Genomic DNA, 14,837 nt, shown 5'->3' with positions numbered 1-14,837 from the left:
CTCCAATTACTCTCAATTCCACTGTGTAGATCTTTGGGACTTCAACAAACAATGAATACGAGTTTGGTAGGACTTGCAAATCGCTATTCAATCTTGTGAGGTAATCTTAAAAGTTTACACGAATGGTAGGTATGTAAATAATACTAGTGCGTATTTAAATTTAAGTTTTTGCAATTCCGTCGTGAAACTACTCACTTTTGCTGTCATTCTTAAACGACGAAATAGCCTACTTTTCTGTACCAAAAATAACAGAATCGAATAGCAACACTTTTCAAAATAAATGCTGAAAAGTTCTACTTTTCAGCACTCAAATGGGTGCTGAAAAGTTGAACTTTTCAGCACTTGTTTCGAAAAGTAACACTTTTCAACATTTTTTTTATTTAAATGATTTATTGACAAAATACATGAAAATTTGACTTAAAACTTCACTCACTGTGTGTTTTTTGGAATTGCAAAAAATTTTGTATGGAACTCGTTGCAAAACTTGATTTTTTCAGCACTCTTCGTATTTATCCAACTCGGTGAACCTCGTTGGATAAATGTACGACTCGTGCTGAAAAAATCCTCTTTTTGCAACTTGTTGCATAAACTACTATTTTGGCCCTCGACTTCGATCAATAAAATAAATATCAAGCCTGATGTTAAAAAACAACGAACGAAAAAATATAACAAAATTTAAAAAAAAAAACAAAAAGTTGTGCACTATCAAAAATCACAAAATATCAAAATTTGAACTAGTTTACACTCGATTTTACATGTTATTTCATGGAATTTTTAATTTAAGAAATTGTGATTTTTTGCCACTGTTTTATTTTTTTTATTTTGCGATTTTAAATTTACATTGTTCTTAAAACAATGGCATTTAAAAAAATATCTTGTGGATCAATTCCAGATCGTTTTAAATAGTTGAAAAAATAGATTTGCCACATTATTTTTCGAGCGACATAAATTTAAACAAAATTCCTTGCAAAATCTTTTTAAAATCATTTCTGAAACTGTTTTGTGTTAAGATCAGAAAACCTGCTAGAAATAGATGCATAGTAATAATAAATGGATAGTTGACCAGTGTAAAATTGTGTATATTTTTTAAAGATACATATTTAGACAAATTTACTTCGTTTTTCACAAGGCTTCGTAAAAACTAATCAAAGAACAGCTTTTGCTAGTAGAGCCAAACCCATCAAGGATTGTGGGGCAACAATAAGAGAGATTGCTGATACAGTCGTATATTTTTTCTGATGCTGATCTTCTGCGACAAACATATTTCAAAAGTTTAAAAAACATGCACTGAATTTAAAAAGAATAAAATCATTTCGTTTTAATAAAAATAACTGAGTTTAAAAGCAGGTCAGATTTGTTGTCTAAGTCGTTGACCTCAATAATGACCCCTAAAAATGCTTCAAAGCGATCTGGGACTACACGGAGAGACCGGTTTTGTCAAACCTAACATTCAAAGAGGTAATTTTCGTCCTGACTAAAATCTTAGTTGGGTTTGCTAAACACTTGCTTACTTTGGCAGAGTTAACAATTTTTTTACTTAAGGTGAAACGGGACGCCAGTTCATGGCACTTTCTATTTAATTTGAATCAATTTCTGAACTCGACAGATTTCTTGCTATTTTTATATTTACCGTCCGCAAAATACAGAACGGCATTTTCCTTAAATGTGCTTCAAAAAACTCGAGTCGTGTCAATATGGCGCTGCCTTCCCGTTTCACCTTAATTTAAACAAGTTGGATTTTTTTGCCAAAACAAAAATGTTGCCAAAATCGAGAAATCCTAAAAAGTGTATTTTTTAGAACAAAAAACTACTGAGCAACTCTCTACGAAATCGGCCGATTTCGACCATTTTTATTTTTAGTATTTTTGGATTTGACTCAAACTTTGTGGGAGCCTTCCCTATGACCAAATAAGCTATTTTGTGTAATTGGTTCATCCATACAAGTCTCCATACAATTTTGGCAGCTGTCCATACAAAAATTGTATGTAAATATTCAAACAGCTGTAACTTTTGAGTGAATTTTCTGATCAATTTTGTGTCTTCGGCAAAGTTGTAGGTATTGTTGAGGACTTTTGAGAAAAAAATAGGTACACGGAAAACAAAATTTGCAGATTTTTTTCTCAACTTTTTTAGCACTAAAACCCAATTTCCCAAAATACGTATTTTTTTGATTTTCGAGATTTTTTGATATGTTTTAGGGGACAAAAATCCGCAACTTTTGAGCCATAGAGAAACATGGTCAAAAAATCTGCCGCCGAGTTATGAATTTTTGAAAAAATAGTGATTTTTGTAAAAAAAATCAAAGTTTCATGCAAAAACAAGTTTGACATTATTTTTTAATGCAAAATTGAATTTGCAATCGAAAAGTACTTTACAGATTTTTTGATAAAGGGCTCCGTTTTCAAGGTATAGCCACCGATAGTTTGATTTTAGCGAAATATTTGCAGTTTTTAAATTTTTAAAAATAGTGACCATGAGTGACCATTTCTGAAAATATTTTTTTTGAGAAGTTCAGAAAATTTGCTATAAAATTCTCTAAGAAAGAATCATTAAAGATTGGACCACTGGTTGCTGAGATACAGCGGCTTAAAGAAAAAGAAACACGAAAATTGAAGTTTTCTAAGTCTCAGCCAAACAGCCCACCATTTTCTAATGACGATATCTCAGCAATTAATGGTCCGATTTTCAATGTTAATACATGAAACATTCGTAAAATTTTCCGATCTTTTCGAAAAAAATGTTTTGAAAATTTTTAAATCAAGACTAGCATTTTAAATGGGCGTAATATTCAATGTTTGGCCTTTTAAAATGTTAGTCTTGATTTAAAAATTTTCAAAGTATTTTTTTCGAAAAGATCCTATGTGTATATGGAGCCTATTGTACTCAAAAATGACATTTGAGAAGGGCGTCAGTTATTTAAATATTTTTGTACTTTGTAATTTAAAAATGACTGTATCTCGAAGCCGTTGCATCGTATCAAAAAGTGGTCAAAGACAAACTAGGAAATTTGATGGGCTTTCGGAAAAAATACACTGAGAGAAAAATACAAGCCAATTTTATGAGAATATTCAATTTTTAAGTTTGAAAGTTAAATTTTGAGGTGATGTGTTGATTTTTTTTTTTCGTTCAATTTTTTTTGTGAAAATAGCCTCAAATGTGCCAGACAAAGAGAGACAAAATGTCTCTCCTAAAAAAAAAAATCATTGACTGTTTTTTTTTTTTAAGTGGTCTTAACGTCAAAATTTTCAAAAAACGATATTGAGAATCGATTCCCCAGACAATTTTACATAAAAGTCTCCATATTGAAAATTGTCCTATGTCCAATCCTTGTGAAGATGCAGCGGTTTTGAAAATGAAATATTGAAAAAATAGGTTTCAATTGGATGTATGGGCTTACAGATATAAGCTTTATTACATTGCTCATAACTGAAAATTGAATATTTTTTTTTCAGTGTGGTATAAACCTGGATAGTAAATAAGCTTATGTAAATAATAAAACGAGTCAAATTAAAAAGCTGTCAAAGGCAAACATATGGAAAATTGGACGAGCTTCCAGTAAAAATATTTACGAGACTGAAAAATCAAGTCTGAAATCGCCAAAAACCACCAAAAACCCTATTTTTTTAATATTTTAGGATTGGACTTAGGACAATGGTCAATATTGAGACTGTTACGTAAAATTGTCTGGGAAATCGATTCTCACTATCGGTTTTTGAAAATTTTAAAGTTTAGACCATTTAAAAAAAACAGTTTTAGTCAATGATTTTTGTATTTTTTTTAGGAGAGACATACCATCCTGCATTTTTCGTGAGTCTTTTTGTCACATTTTAGACTATTTCACAACAATTTTGAACAAAAAAAATCGTGACATCACCTTAAAATTTAACTTTAAAACTTAGAAATTTAAAATTCTCATAAAATTGGCGTGTATTTTTATTTCAGTGTATTTTTTCAGAAAGCCCATCCAATTTCCTACAAGTTTGTCTTTGACCACTTTTGATACGATGCAACGGCTTCGAAAAACAAAAATATTTAAAACACTTACGCCCTTCTCAAATGTCATTATCGAGTACAATAGGCTCCATATACACATGAATGGCTTATATAGGCCTAGGATAACATGTCTAAAAAGCTTCATTAAAATCGGAGAGGGTCGGGTACGAAAGTACCAGAAAAATTCCCGATTTGATATGGAATTGCTCTATAGAGCAGGCCTGCCCAACGTCCGGCCCGTGGGCCGGATCCGGCCCGTGAAGCCATTTTGTCCGGCCCTCGACGGCTTTTCAAAATAGTTCTATGACCGGCTGTTCATGAAATACTCAATTATGTAATAAATTTAGTGTAAAAATTTAAAAATTAATCCCTAGATCAAAAGTCATTTGCCTTTGTATTTTTTTAAATGATTTTATTTCACATTTGAAAATTCTTTATGTTTGAATTTAATTCTTATCATTTCTGTATTGATATTTATTATACTTGAAAAATGTGCAAAAATAATTTAAAAAGACACTATATTTAAATTTCTTAAATTTTTGGCTATTTTTACTTCTAATTGAATTGTTACATTTTTGAGGATTTTGATTAAAATTGTTTTTTCAAAAATGAGTTAGCAACAATAATTAATATTTTTCAAAACAACTTTTTAATGATAAAGTTTTGCTGGAAAAAAACTTGGATCAAAAATAAAGATCGCTGCAAACATTTTAGAAATATTACAATATGTTTCAAAATGAGTCAAGAAATCAGATAGCTATTTTTTCATGAACTTCACTAATTCTATGAAATTTGAAGAATGACGAATTAAAAACTATCAGATATATATTTTTCTACACTTTTTTTAAATTTTGTGTCTTTAAAATCATTTTGGAATGCTTTGTAAATTATTTGAATAAAGGTGCACAACAACGCAAAAATTGTTTTTTTTTTCGTAAAAAAGATTTGAATCCAAGTTTCGTTTCTGTTTTAGCTTGTCACGTTGATTTTTCAAACTGAAAAAAAATTGCAGCGACGCAATTTGAATGTTTTTTTTAGTTAATGATATCAGGGTATATTACAATACAATTTTAGCCTAAACAAAATAAAAATAAATTTGATAAACACATCTTTGAAAGAAAAATAATTAATTAATGCATGTTTTAAAGTATTGCGAGACCAAAAAATACCAAATTATTTTTTGTGTTGCCAACATCGAATGGAATCGAAGTTGAAGAAATTAGAAATTGTTGCGGGATGGAACTGAGTCCAATTTGCGTCCAATATAAAACGATACCTTTGAACTAAATTCAGATGTCAAAGAAAAAAAATCTACGTGGTTTATGGATGGTCCCTGCTTAGATGTAATAATTGCATTTTTTTAACCCGAAAGTACATCAAATTTACACGCAAGCTTTTGAGTCCCTCAACCCTACCCAAACTAAGTTCCCGATAGCCTGTTGACACACAAACTAACAAACAAGGGAGCGTTTCTTCCAGTCCACAACCCAGTTGAGCAAACGCATAGCCCTCATCGCGCAATCATAAACCAAACGCCGTCAAACCAATCAAAGATAACGCCCCGGCATCCGTGAGTCACGATGCTTTGTGGTGGGAGCGTTGTGTGGTTGCAGGTACCAGAACTGAACTTGACCGCGCGCGCGTCCGACAACAGGTGCTCCTCACCGCGCACGATTTGGTTTGAAGGTCGAGAATGAATCGAAAACCGTGGTGCACACACACAAACGAATGAGCGTTTCCGTTCTTTTTTGGACAGTTGAATCATGTTTCCGCTCGATGGCTCGATGTCGGCCTCGAAACATTGGGGGGACGCTGCTTCAAGCGAGTTCAACCTTCGTGACAACATCAACATTGGGTGTATCGCATGTTACGACTGACTGATTCGCGGTTTTTCGAGCTGGCCCCGTTCCGGTCGATTGGTTTCCCTCCTCCAACCGACAACAAGTCTTTGTTGTCGTCGATCGATCAGTGTGTGTACTGCGTGTTACCTAATACGACATCCTCAATCAAATCGGGCAAACGCGCAAAAAAGCTCTCCCACAATTGATCGTAACTGCCAACCAAGCTGATCAATTTCCATTCCGGGGGAGCACCCTTCGTCTGGGCTCAAGTGTGACTCTAGTTGTGGCTAGCTCAGCTGTACTCGCTACTATTAGTCATCACTTAGTCGACGGCTTAACTCGAAGCGAGCGCGCGCGCAGGTCTCAGCCGAGTTGATGATCACATCCAACCACACGTTCTCTGTTAGTACTGTTTTTGTTTGAACACACGACCACCATACTACTAGCTTCTGCTACTGACTGACGAAGATTCGACTACACACAAGTGTTGTGCTGTTGGTTTGCAATATTTATTTTAGCATTTTCATACATTTCGCGCGCCGTTTTATTTACGCCTCTGGCTTTTGGACGTCGACTCGAGCAATCATCGTCATTTAGCACCACCATCCGTCTCAAACCCAGACTGGTGCTGGTTGGTGGAAACTGGGATGAAATTGGCCAAGTCAACAGCGGTTTGGACAATTTTGCGTGTTCTTGTGTTGTGACATGGAATTTTTTTCGGGGGAGGAAATCTGTTATTGTTGTCTGACTCGCAAATAGGCCGTCGAAAAATGACTGCCACCCGGCGACACTGGTTTGCGCTTCAAGGCGAGGTTGTGTGGTAGCATGGGGTTAAAGGTCCCTAGTATTAGTGGTGGGCAAAACCGCTCATTTCTGTGAGCCGCTCATTTTCGTTCGCTCATTTAAATGAGCGGCTCTTTTGAACGGCTCATCCGCTCATTTCGCTCAAAGTCAGAAAGTAGACTGGAATGAACTGAAGCATCTGTTTAAGATGTTTAGATTTTTTTCAAACGACCAATGGAGTGTCCATGAGTGTCACGCTTCGTATAATTTTTGTTGATTGATAATTAAAAAATATATGTTTTCATCGCACTTATTCTGAACAGATTGGAGATCGTCCATAAAACATAGAAAATCGTCGATTTGCTTTGGCTTCATCCATAATGTACGTCACGCTAAAATCGGCCAAAATTTACCCCCTTTGTCACGCTTTTCCTATACTTATAACATGCATTGTCACACTTGCTCAGACCCCCTCCCCCTAGAACGTGACATACTTTATGGATGACGCCTTTATCCTTTTTTTGAAAGCATTTCAAATATAAACGTTTTATATGAAAAAGGAGAAAAACATTGATCTCTCAAATCCACAAATATCGAAAACTTTTTTCATAGAGAGGTAAACAAAGTTAGTTTGTTTAACAAACTTGAGTTTTCTTCAAAAGTGAATCGTTAAAAGTTATGAAAAGTAAGCCGATTTATCGTTTTGATAATTATCTCTCCATAATTTTGTGAAACAATAGATTTAAGTTGGTGTTCAGTAACATGCATATTTGAGGTAACCTTTTGCTGCACTTGATAAAATAGTCTTGAAATGCAGTTTTATTTAATAAGAACAACTTTTATTAATGACAGCAAATGAATGATCTAAACAAGCGTAAAAAAAAGATCAGAAAAAAAATGCATAAAGAAAACTATTGAACAGTCCAATACATGGATTAAAACCGCAAACTAGCATACGAACTATGTTCGAATGCGTGTAACAACTTCATAATATAACTTTAGAGAAATGTATCGATATTTTCATAATGAGATCATGCAACATCGGGCGACAGTCAGTTGATTCAAAATCACAGGCGCCCCGACACGGGCTAGCAACAAGCGTAAAGTGCGCCATAATTTTGGAACATGAGGCGACCGGTGAGAACTTAGTTTCCCCTCTTTTCTCCACAGCACCGTCACCACCAGCGCGTGGAAGAACGAACCGAACGAGAGCGAATAAGCGAGAGCGAAATAACGAAAGAGTGAGCGAAAACGACGCCGTTTGACGACGTCCACGACGGCGCGAGCGACGCTAATCAAGCGCTCCGTTCGTTCTTTCCGTTCATTCGCTCTCGCTTATTCGCTCTCGTTCGGTTCGTTCTTCGACTCGCTCTTTGATTTGACGGTTCTTTGAAAAGAACCGGTTCACAAAATGAACCGCCGCTCATTTTTTCTGAGCGGTCGCTCATTCGTTCTTTAGCTTGAGCCGGTTCATAAGAACGGTTCGCTCAAATAAGCCCATCTCTACCTAGTATTGGTTAGTGTGTCGCTAAAGATCGTTAAAGTTGGTAAAAAAATCTGTTCGTAAAAAAACGTCTCCTTTGAATCGCTAATAACTCGTCAAGGGTTAACTCGAAACGTTTTGCCGTCTTCGACAAAATCGTTTGTCGTAACAATTTACATAAGAATCTCACACTTCACAATGATCCGACACATTTAACGGCACCTTTAGGTGGAATTTTGATTTATTTGCATCTCCTCATGCATATTTGCCAATTTTCTCATACAAACTTTAACGATCAATAGCGACCCTTAAACCTTAGCCGATTTGGCTAAAAATTGGCACAGTTACATATTTTTACCTGAAGAGTATTTTAACCTTTTTGCCTTCCTCACCTCACTGAGGCAAGGCTATAAAATCACTCGAAAATTGAACTTCTTAAATATACCTTTAAGATATACCTTCAAGTATACCTATCGACTCAGAATCAAATTCTGAGCAAATGTCTGTGGGGATGTGTGTAGACATGATTTTTTTCCACAAGATTTTCTCAGAACTTGCTGCACCGATTTTGGCCGGGTCAGCCTCATTTGATTCGTTTTGGGATCCCATAAGACCCTATTAAAATTTATTCTGTTTAGTAAAATATTCAAAAAGTTATGCTAAGAAAAATATGTTTGTATCTACAAAAAAGGGTGATTATTGCATAACCTCAAAAGGCCGGGTCTTTTTGTTTACGTGCGAGAATCGCACCAGATGCGACAAGCCCGGTTGCCACATTGATTCAAATGAGAGTCTGCATGTTTTTTTGGAAAAGTCTGTATCAGGTATATATTTTTTAATAAACTTATTTTAATTATTACGTTGTAAATATGAGGAAGGCACCAACCACCTAATGGTGGATTAAGAAACGTTTTTAGTATTAAAATTCAATTTTGACCTGTTCCTTATATTTTTATTAGATTTATTTTATCACCACCGTGTTCCCCGGACAATTTTACATAATAATCAATGTAGACCTCAAACTAAAATGAACTATTAGAAAATCGTCAAAAAAGAGGGCGGTGCCAAAAATAGAGGGATGGTCCAATCAGCACCAAACTTGGGATTTCTGTTTACTATCGATAGATGAACGTTCCCTCCAAGTTTGGTCCAAATCGGTGAAGGTCGAGTCCAAAAGTTTACTCAGTTGACCTGGAATGACCCAAAAGAGCAACTCTCTACAAAATCGGCCGATTTCGACCGTTTTTATTTTTTGTTTTTTTTTTTTTTTTTATTTGACTTAAACTTTGTGGGGGCCTTCCCTATGACCAAATAAGCTATTTTGCGTCATTGGTTCACCCATACAAGTCTCCATACAATTTTGGCTGCTTTCCATACAAAAATGGTATATAAATATTCAAACAGCTGTAACTTTTGAGTGAATTTTCTGATCAATTTGGTGTCTTCGGCAAAGTTGTAGGTATTGTTGAGGACTTTGAGAAAAAAATAGGTACACGAAAAAAAATTGCAGAGCATTTTAAATGGGCGTAATATTCAATGTTTGGCCCTTTTTAAATGTTAGTCTTGATTTAAAAATTTTCAAAATATTTTTTTCGAAAAGATCGGAAAATTTCACGAATGTTTCATGTATTCACATTGATAATCGGACTATAGTTGCTGAGATATCGTCATTAGAAAATGGTGGGTTATTTTGGTGAGATTAAGAAAACTTCAATTTTCGTGTTTCTTTTTTTTAACCGGCTCTATCTCAGCTACCCGAGGTCCAATCTTCAATGTCTCTTAGACAATTTTATAACAAATTTTCTGAACTTTTAAAAGAAATATTTTTAGAAACGGTCACTCATGATCACTATTTTTAAAAATTGAAAAACTGCAAATATTTCGCTAAAATCAAACTTTCGGTGGCTATATTTTGAAAATGGAGCCCTTTATCAGAAAAACCTGTCAAGTACTTTTCGATTACAAATTCAATTTTGCATTTAAAAATAATGTCAAACTTGTTTTTGCATGAAACTTCGATTTATTCCAAAAATCACTATTTTTTCAAAAAATCATAGCTCGGCGGCAGATTTTTTGACCATGTTTCTCTATGGCTCTATGGCAAGTTGCGGATTTTGTCCCCTAAAACATACAGATTGTCTAGGGAAACAGATTGGCTAATGTTTCTGGACACCAAACGCCATTTACGCCCAGCAAAACTGGCAGTGTTGCAAGCGCAAAACATACGTTGCCAGTGCCTGTTTATTTTGCATTGGCCAGTCTGTTTCCCTAGACAGTCTGTACTAAAACATATCAAAAAATTTCGAAAATCAAAAAATACGTATTTTGGAAAATTGAGTTTTATTGAAAAAAAAGTTGATAAAAAAATCTGCAAAAAAAAAATTTCGTGTACCTATTTTTTTCTCAAAAGTCCTCAACAACACCTGGGTGCTGAAAAGACAGAATGCGTAACGTGATTTTCGAATGCTCCCAACTGCTCCTCACTAATACAAGTGCACTACTGCTGTAAACATAAACAAACTAGAAGGCTTTGTTCAAGCTCAAGCGTGACTTTTTTTTTGCTGCTGAAGTGACTTGTTTTGAAACATTTTGGATCTGTTGATGTTAAAGTTTTTGCTGAAAAATTAAGTGCTTCGCGCATTTTTTGTTCGTAGACTAAACGATGGGTAGCCAAAAGATGCTTTTTTATTTTCTACGTGACGAAAAATTGCGTCAGAAGTGGGTGGAATTTTGTGAACCAGAAGAACAACCGAATGGAAGTTCCGAGATTATGTATCTTTGTATCTTAAGATTTGTTGACTTTGAATACCTCAAAAGTTCGAGTTAGTTTTTAATCCTGACGAAATAAATTATAGATCGATTACAATACTTGCCACTTCTTGGTATCATTTTGCAAACAGTAAATTGGTTCCGCTTTGACAGTTCTAAATTGAGGCCGCTTTGCGAACCACTATTCTGCAAAATTCACTCAAAAGTTACAGCTGTTTGAATATTTACATACCATTTTTGTATGGACAGCAGCAAAAATTGTATGAAGACTTTTATCTTGTATGGGTGAACCAATGACGCAAAATAGTTTATTTGGTCGTAGGGAAGGCCCCCACAAAGTTTGAGCCTAATCAAAAAATACAAATAAAATTCATTTCCATTTCCGTTTTCTTTTTTTTTTTTTTTTTGGTACAGAATTGCATAATTATTAACATAATTGATTCAGCATTTAAAATAATACAATTATGCACTTTTTTCAGTGTTTGTTAGTGCGTCCATCCCGGGAATTCCTGGGACAAAATTTCCAGGTATTTTCCCAGGAATGAACAAAATTGAAAGAAAAAAAATCAGATAAGGTTGTGGAAATAGATGAACAGTTGAATACTTTGTAATCGATCAGAATTTTTAACTTTAAAATTTTTATTTGACATATATTCCAATCAAATTTACGACTCCAATAATTCTAACTAACGTGACCGAGGATTCCGAATATGACAAAATTGAGACCAAAAAGTGCCTCTTTGGAAGCCTGCAAGGCACACAGGGTTACACATTGGTGAAAAACTCGCTCTTAAGCCAATTATTTGCATAATGTTTTGATTGGCTTCGGTTAAAACAGGAACAGGACAAATTAATTAGTCCATCGATTTTAAAATTTATTGCTCTAATATCACCTGTACCTATGCAAACTGTAGTCCCGATTTTCTCCAGTTGGCGGTAGTAACTATAAGATAATTTGTGAAATATGTTTTATATAAAACATGAAATTCAAAACTTATCTGAGATTTTATCTTGACTTGTAACACTTTATTTTTTGTAGCTTCTTGTTTTTTTTAGACATTTTTAAAGAATTTTTTCAAGCTTTTCTTGTCAAATCATACAAAAAAAAAATATATTAGAGAAATATATTTATAAAATACTATTTTAATTTGAATCACACCAAATTAAAAATCGAGTTGCGTTGGAGAATTTGAACGGTGTGCGTCGCGGTCCTCACGCAGGATTTTCGTTGCCGTTTCCGTTTTTGTTGTCCCCCCGATTGTGTGTGTGTTTCGATCCGGGCGGTTTCGGGTTGTTTGACAGTTGCGTTGGAGAATTTGAACGGTGTTCGTCGCGGTCCTCACGCAGGATTTTCGTTGCCGTTTCCGTTTTTGTTGTCCCCCCGATTGTGCGTGTATTTCGATCCGGGCGGTTTCGCGTTTTCGCATTTTACTTCGTTTTATCTTTCCACAGCCGGCTGTCTAAGATTGAATCATTTATGCTAAACTCAACACCAAATAACTGGGAATAATCTCATCCGCATCCTCCGACTGTTTGCCTTGAGAATGCATAATACATCACACCATTAAACAAAATTTATTGATTATTGGGTCGCATCATCATCCTCTATGATGAATCCTGGCCATTACCCTTTCCCACTAACAAAATCCCAAGTAGAAGTAGTTTTCCGGCACACGCGGGGGTGTGAATATCGTATAGAACCCACCCTTGGTAGCAGCCTGTGCTAACTAACATTCCCGTCCCATTCCCTCGAGATCTACAAACTGACATGGCGGGCGCCGTTGGTGGCCAACGACTGTTCTCCTTTCGCACCGGCTCTAGTTTTGATGATCGTGATGTTTTATCTTTTCAGCGCATTCATGCATGCTGTTGATAAGGGAAACATCATTTGATCGTTGAAGCGTGTGACCGGTTGTGCTGATGGGATATTATGGTCCTGTTTAGCAACGGAGAAGGACAACCATGGGTGGTCTCTCATGCTCATGCTCATGCTCAAAGCCGAGGTGTAAACAAACAGTCTGCCTTGCTTACGTCAGTGATATTTCAGTATTTCAACTTTAAAAATTAAAGATAAATTTTCCTGATTTTTTACCACTCATTCTATTAAAAGTTGTAATGTAAATAGGTATAAAAAATTAGAAATATATTTCTACGTTTACATCGTTAGGTAGAAAGACCTTGAACATTTATCACATAAATATTTTAAAAACCATATTTCAACATTTTAAAGTTTTGGGGAAAAAGGTTACCTGTTTGCACACTGTTTCAATGTTCAAATTAGTCAATAACTTCTTTTTTCTAAATTATCTTTTTACCGAAAAAGACTACGTAAACGACGCAATGTACATTTGGATATGAAACTTGCTATGAAATGAAAATTGTAACTAAACAATGACAATAGGATGACATTAACATTTGCGATTTTAAAAGCGGTAATGTTTATTTTACTAAATATAGTGACTTTAACAATGTTTTACCTAAAATAAAAGATCTAATATCGATAAAAACCATAAAAAATCTCTTCCCACCTAAAATTGCCGAAAAATCTAAATTTCATAACAATCTATGTTGAAAAGGACAATAAATTTAATTTTTTTTAAGCCAAAAACACAGATGCGTGATTTGATAACACTCGGGATTTTAGTAGAGTGGCCAGAAAATAGTGCGTCAGACTATTGTGGTTGATGTGCACCGTTAAGGTTATCTATTTGGTGTATTTTGGTAGATCTACCTCATTAAATTAATTAAAGCTACTACTCGATATCTGACTAAGCGATCAACGATGATTAGGTTAAGCTACAAATGCAATAAATGAGTGGTATGTGTTCAGACGTGGATTTTTATTTGGAATTATATAGAACTGATTATTCATTATGAGTTCGATTTTGAGCTACATATTTTAAATAATTTGTTTTTGATTCAAAATGTTTGTGCTTGCCAAAAGTTAATTTCAATGCACCAAACCAGCGTGTCACCCAAAATCCAAACCAGAAAATTCACTTTTCCATCCCCGCTGCAAGAAACCAGGCCTCCGCTGCACTTTCTCAACGCGGCGCGCACTTCCTTCCCATGTTAAAGTTTTGTGCAAATTCCATGCGGCGCTTCCTGCTCCCAACTCTCCTCCAACCCCATTTCAGTTGCGGAACGGCCGTGCAAAAACACAAAATAACCTTGAAAACGTCTATTTACGAGCGCTGGTTTCGGGAGGGTGGTTTTGGGGGGGAGATGGCTCGTTGAGGAAGCCACCACAACCAGGCCATCGAAGCCTGCAGCGAGCGCCAGCAGTGCCGAGCAAGCGAGAGCGAGGAGGCACTTGCAAAACCCGCTCCTACTACAGTGTTTATCTACTACGTTGTGTACTATCTATAGATAGCACTATAGATTATTTGCTTGCTTGCTTGCTTTCTTCTTCTGTATTACGTACCACATTCCGCGTGGAAATCATTGAACCTTTTTTTTCTCCCCCTTTTGAGCTGCTGGACAGCAACACTAGGATCAAGTGCAACAGTTTTCCCCTTTTTCTCTTGGTGAACAATTCTAGAGAGTTGGGTTAATCTAACTTCTAGATCTCTGGCCGAAATTCCTCCCCTCGAGGACAAACTTAAATGCTAGTATTTTTTCAAGTATAAATATCACACAATATTATTGTGTGTACTCTCTCTGCGTCTGTATTCACACTCACACCAGAGTTGGCGTCGTCGTCGTCTGCTGCTGATGACCGCTTCCTCCCGCGGGGCCACCCCTCAGAGGCTGGTCGCGAATCGCCTTCCCTTTTTGGGACAATTGCCTTGGAAGAACCTTGAACGCTGCTGCTGATGCTGCCTTCTCTTACAGTATTTATTTGATATTTTTCCTCGATGCTGATTTGCTCCGACCTTTTCCCGGAACCGAGCTTTTCACACCTGGACACTAAAATTTCGACTTGTCGAACACTCGTTTTTTCCGAAAGACGCAATTCGCCACTCTAC

At 35.7% G+C, this 14,837-nt stretch overlaps 1 protein-coding gene across 1 annotated transcript in view; it reads right to left on the bottom strand.

The window, feature by feature from the left end:
• LOC6054456 (OTU domain-containing protein 7B) overlaps nt 1-14,634 on the bottom strand; it is a 66,702-nt gene extending 52,068 nt beyond the window's left edge. The window contains exon 1 of the mRNA XM_038252831.1: nt 14,552-14,634. The gene's annotated coding sequence lies outside the window, so the exon portion shown is untranslated. The remainder of the gene's footprint in view (nt 1-14,551) is intronic.
• Between the last annotated feature and the right edge of the window lie 203 nt (nt 14,635-14,837).

Source organism: Culex quinquefasciatus, chromosome 2 (genome assembly GCF_015732765.1).
Source record: "Culex quinquefasciatus strain JHB chromosome 2, VPISU_Cqui_1.0_pri_paternal, whole genome shotgun sequence".
In the NCBI taxonomy this organism is placed as follows: Eukaryota; Metazoa; Arthropoda; class Insecta; order Diptera; family Culicidae; genus Culex; species Culex quinquefasciatus.
The sequence above is the reverse complement of the archived record's forward strand: the minus strand, read 5'-3'. Positions and strand labels throughout refer to the sequence as shown.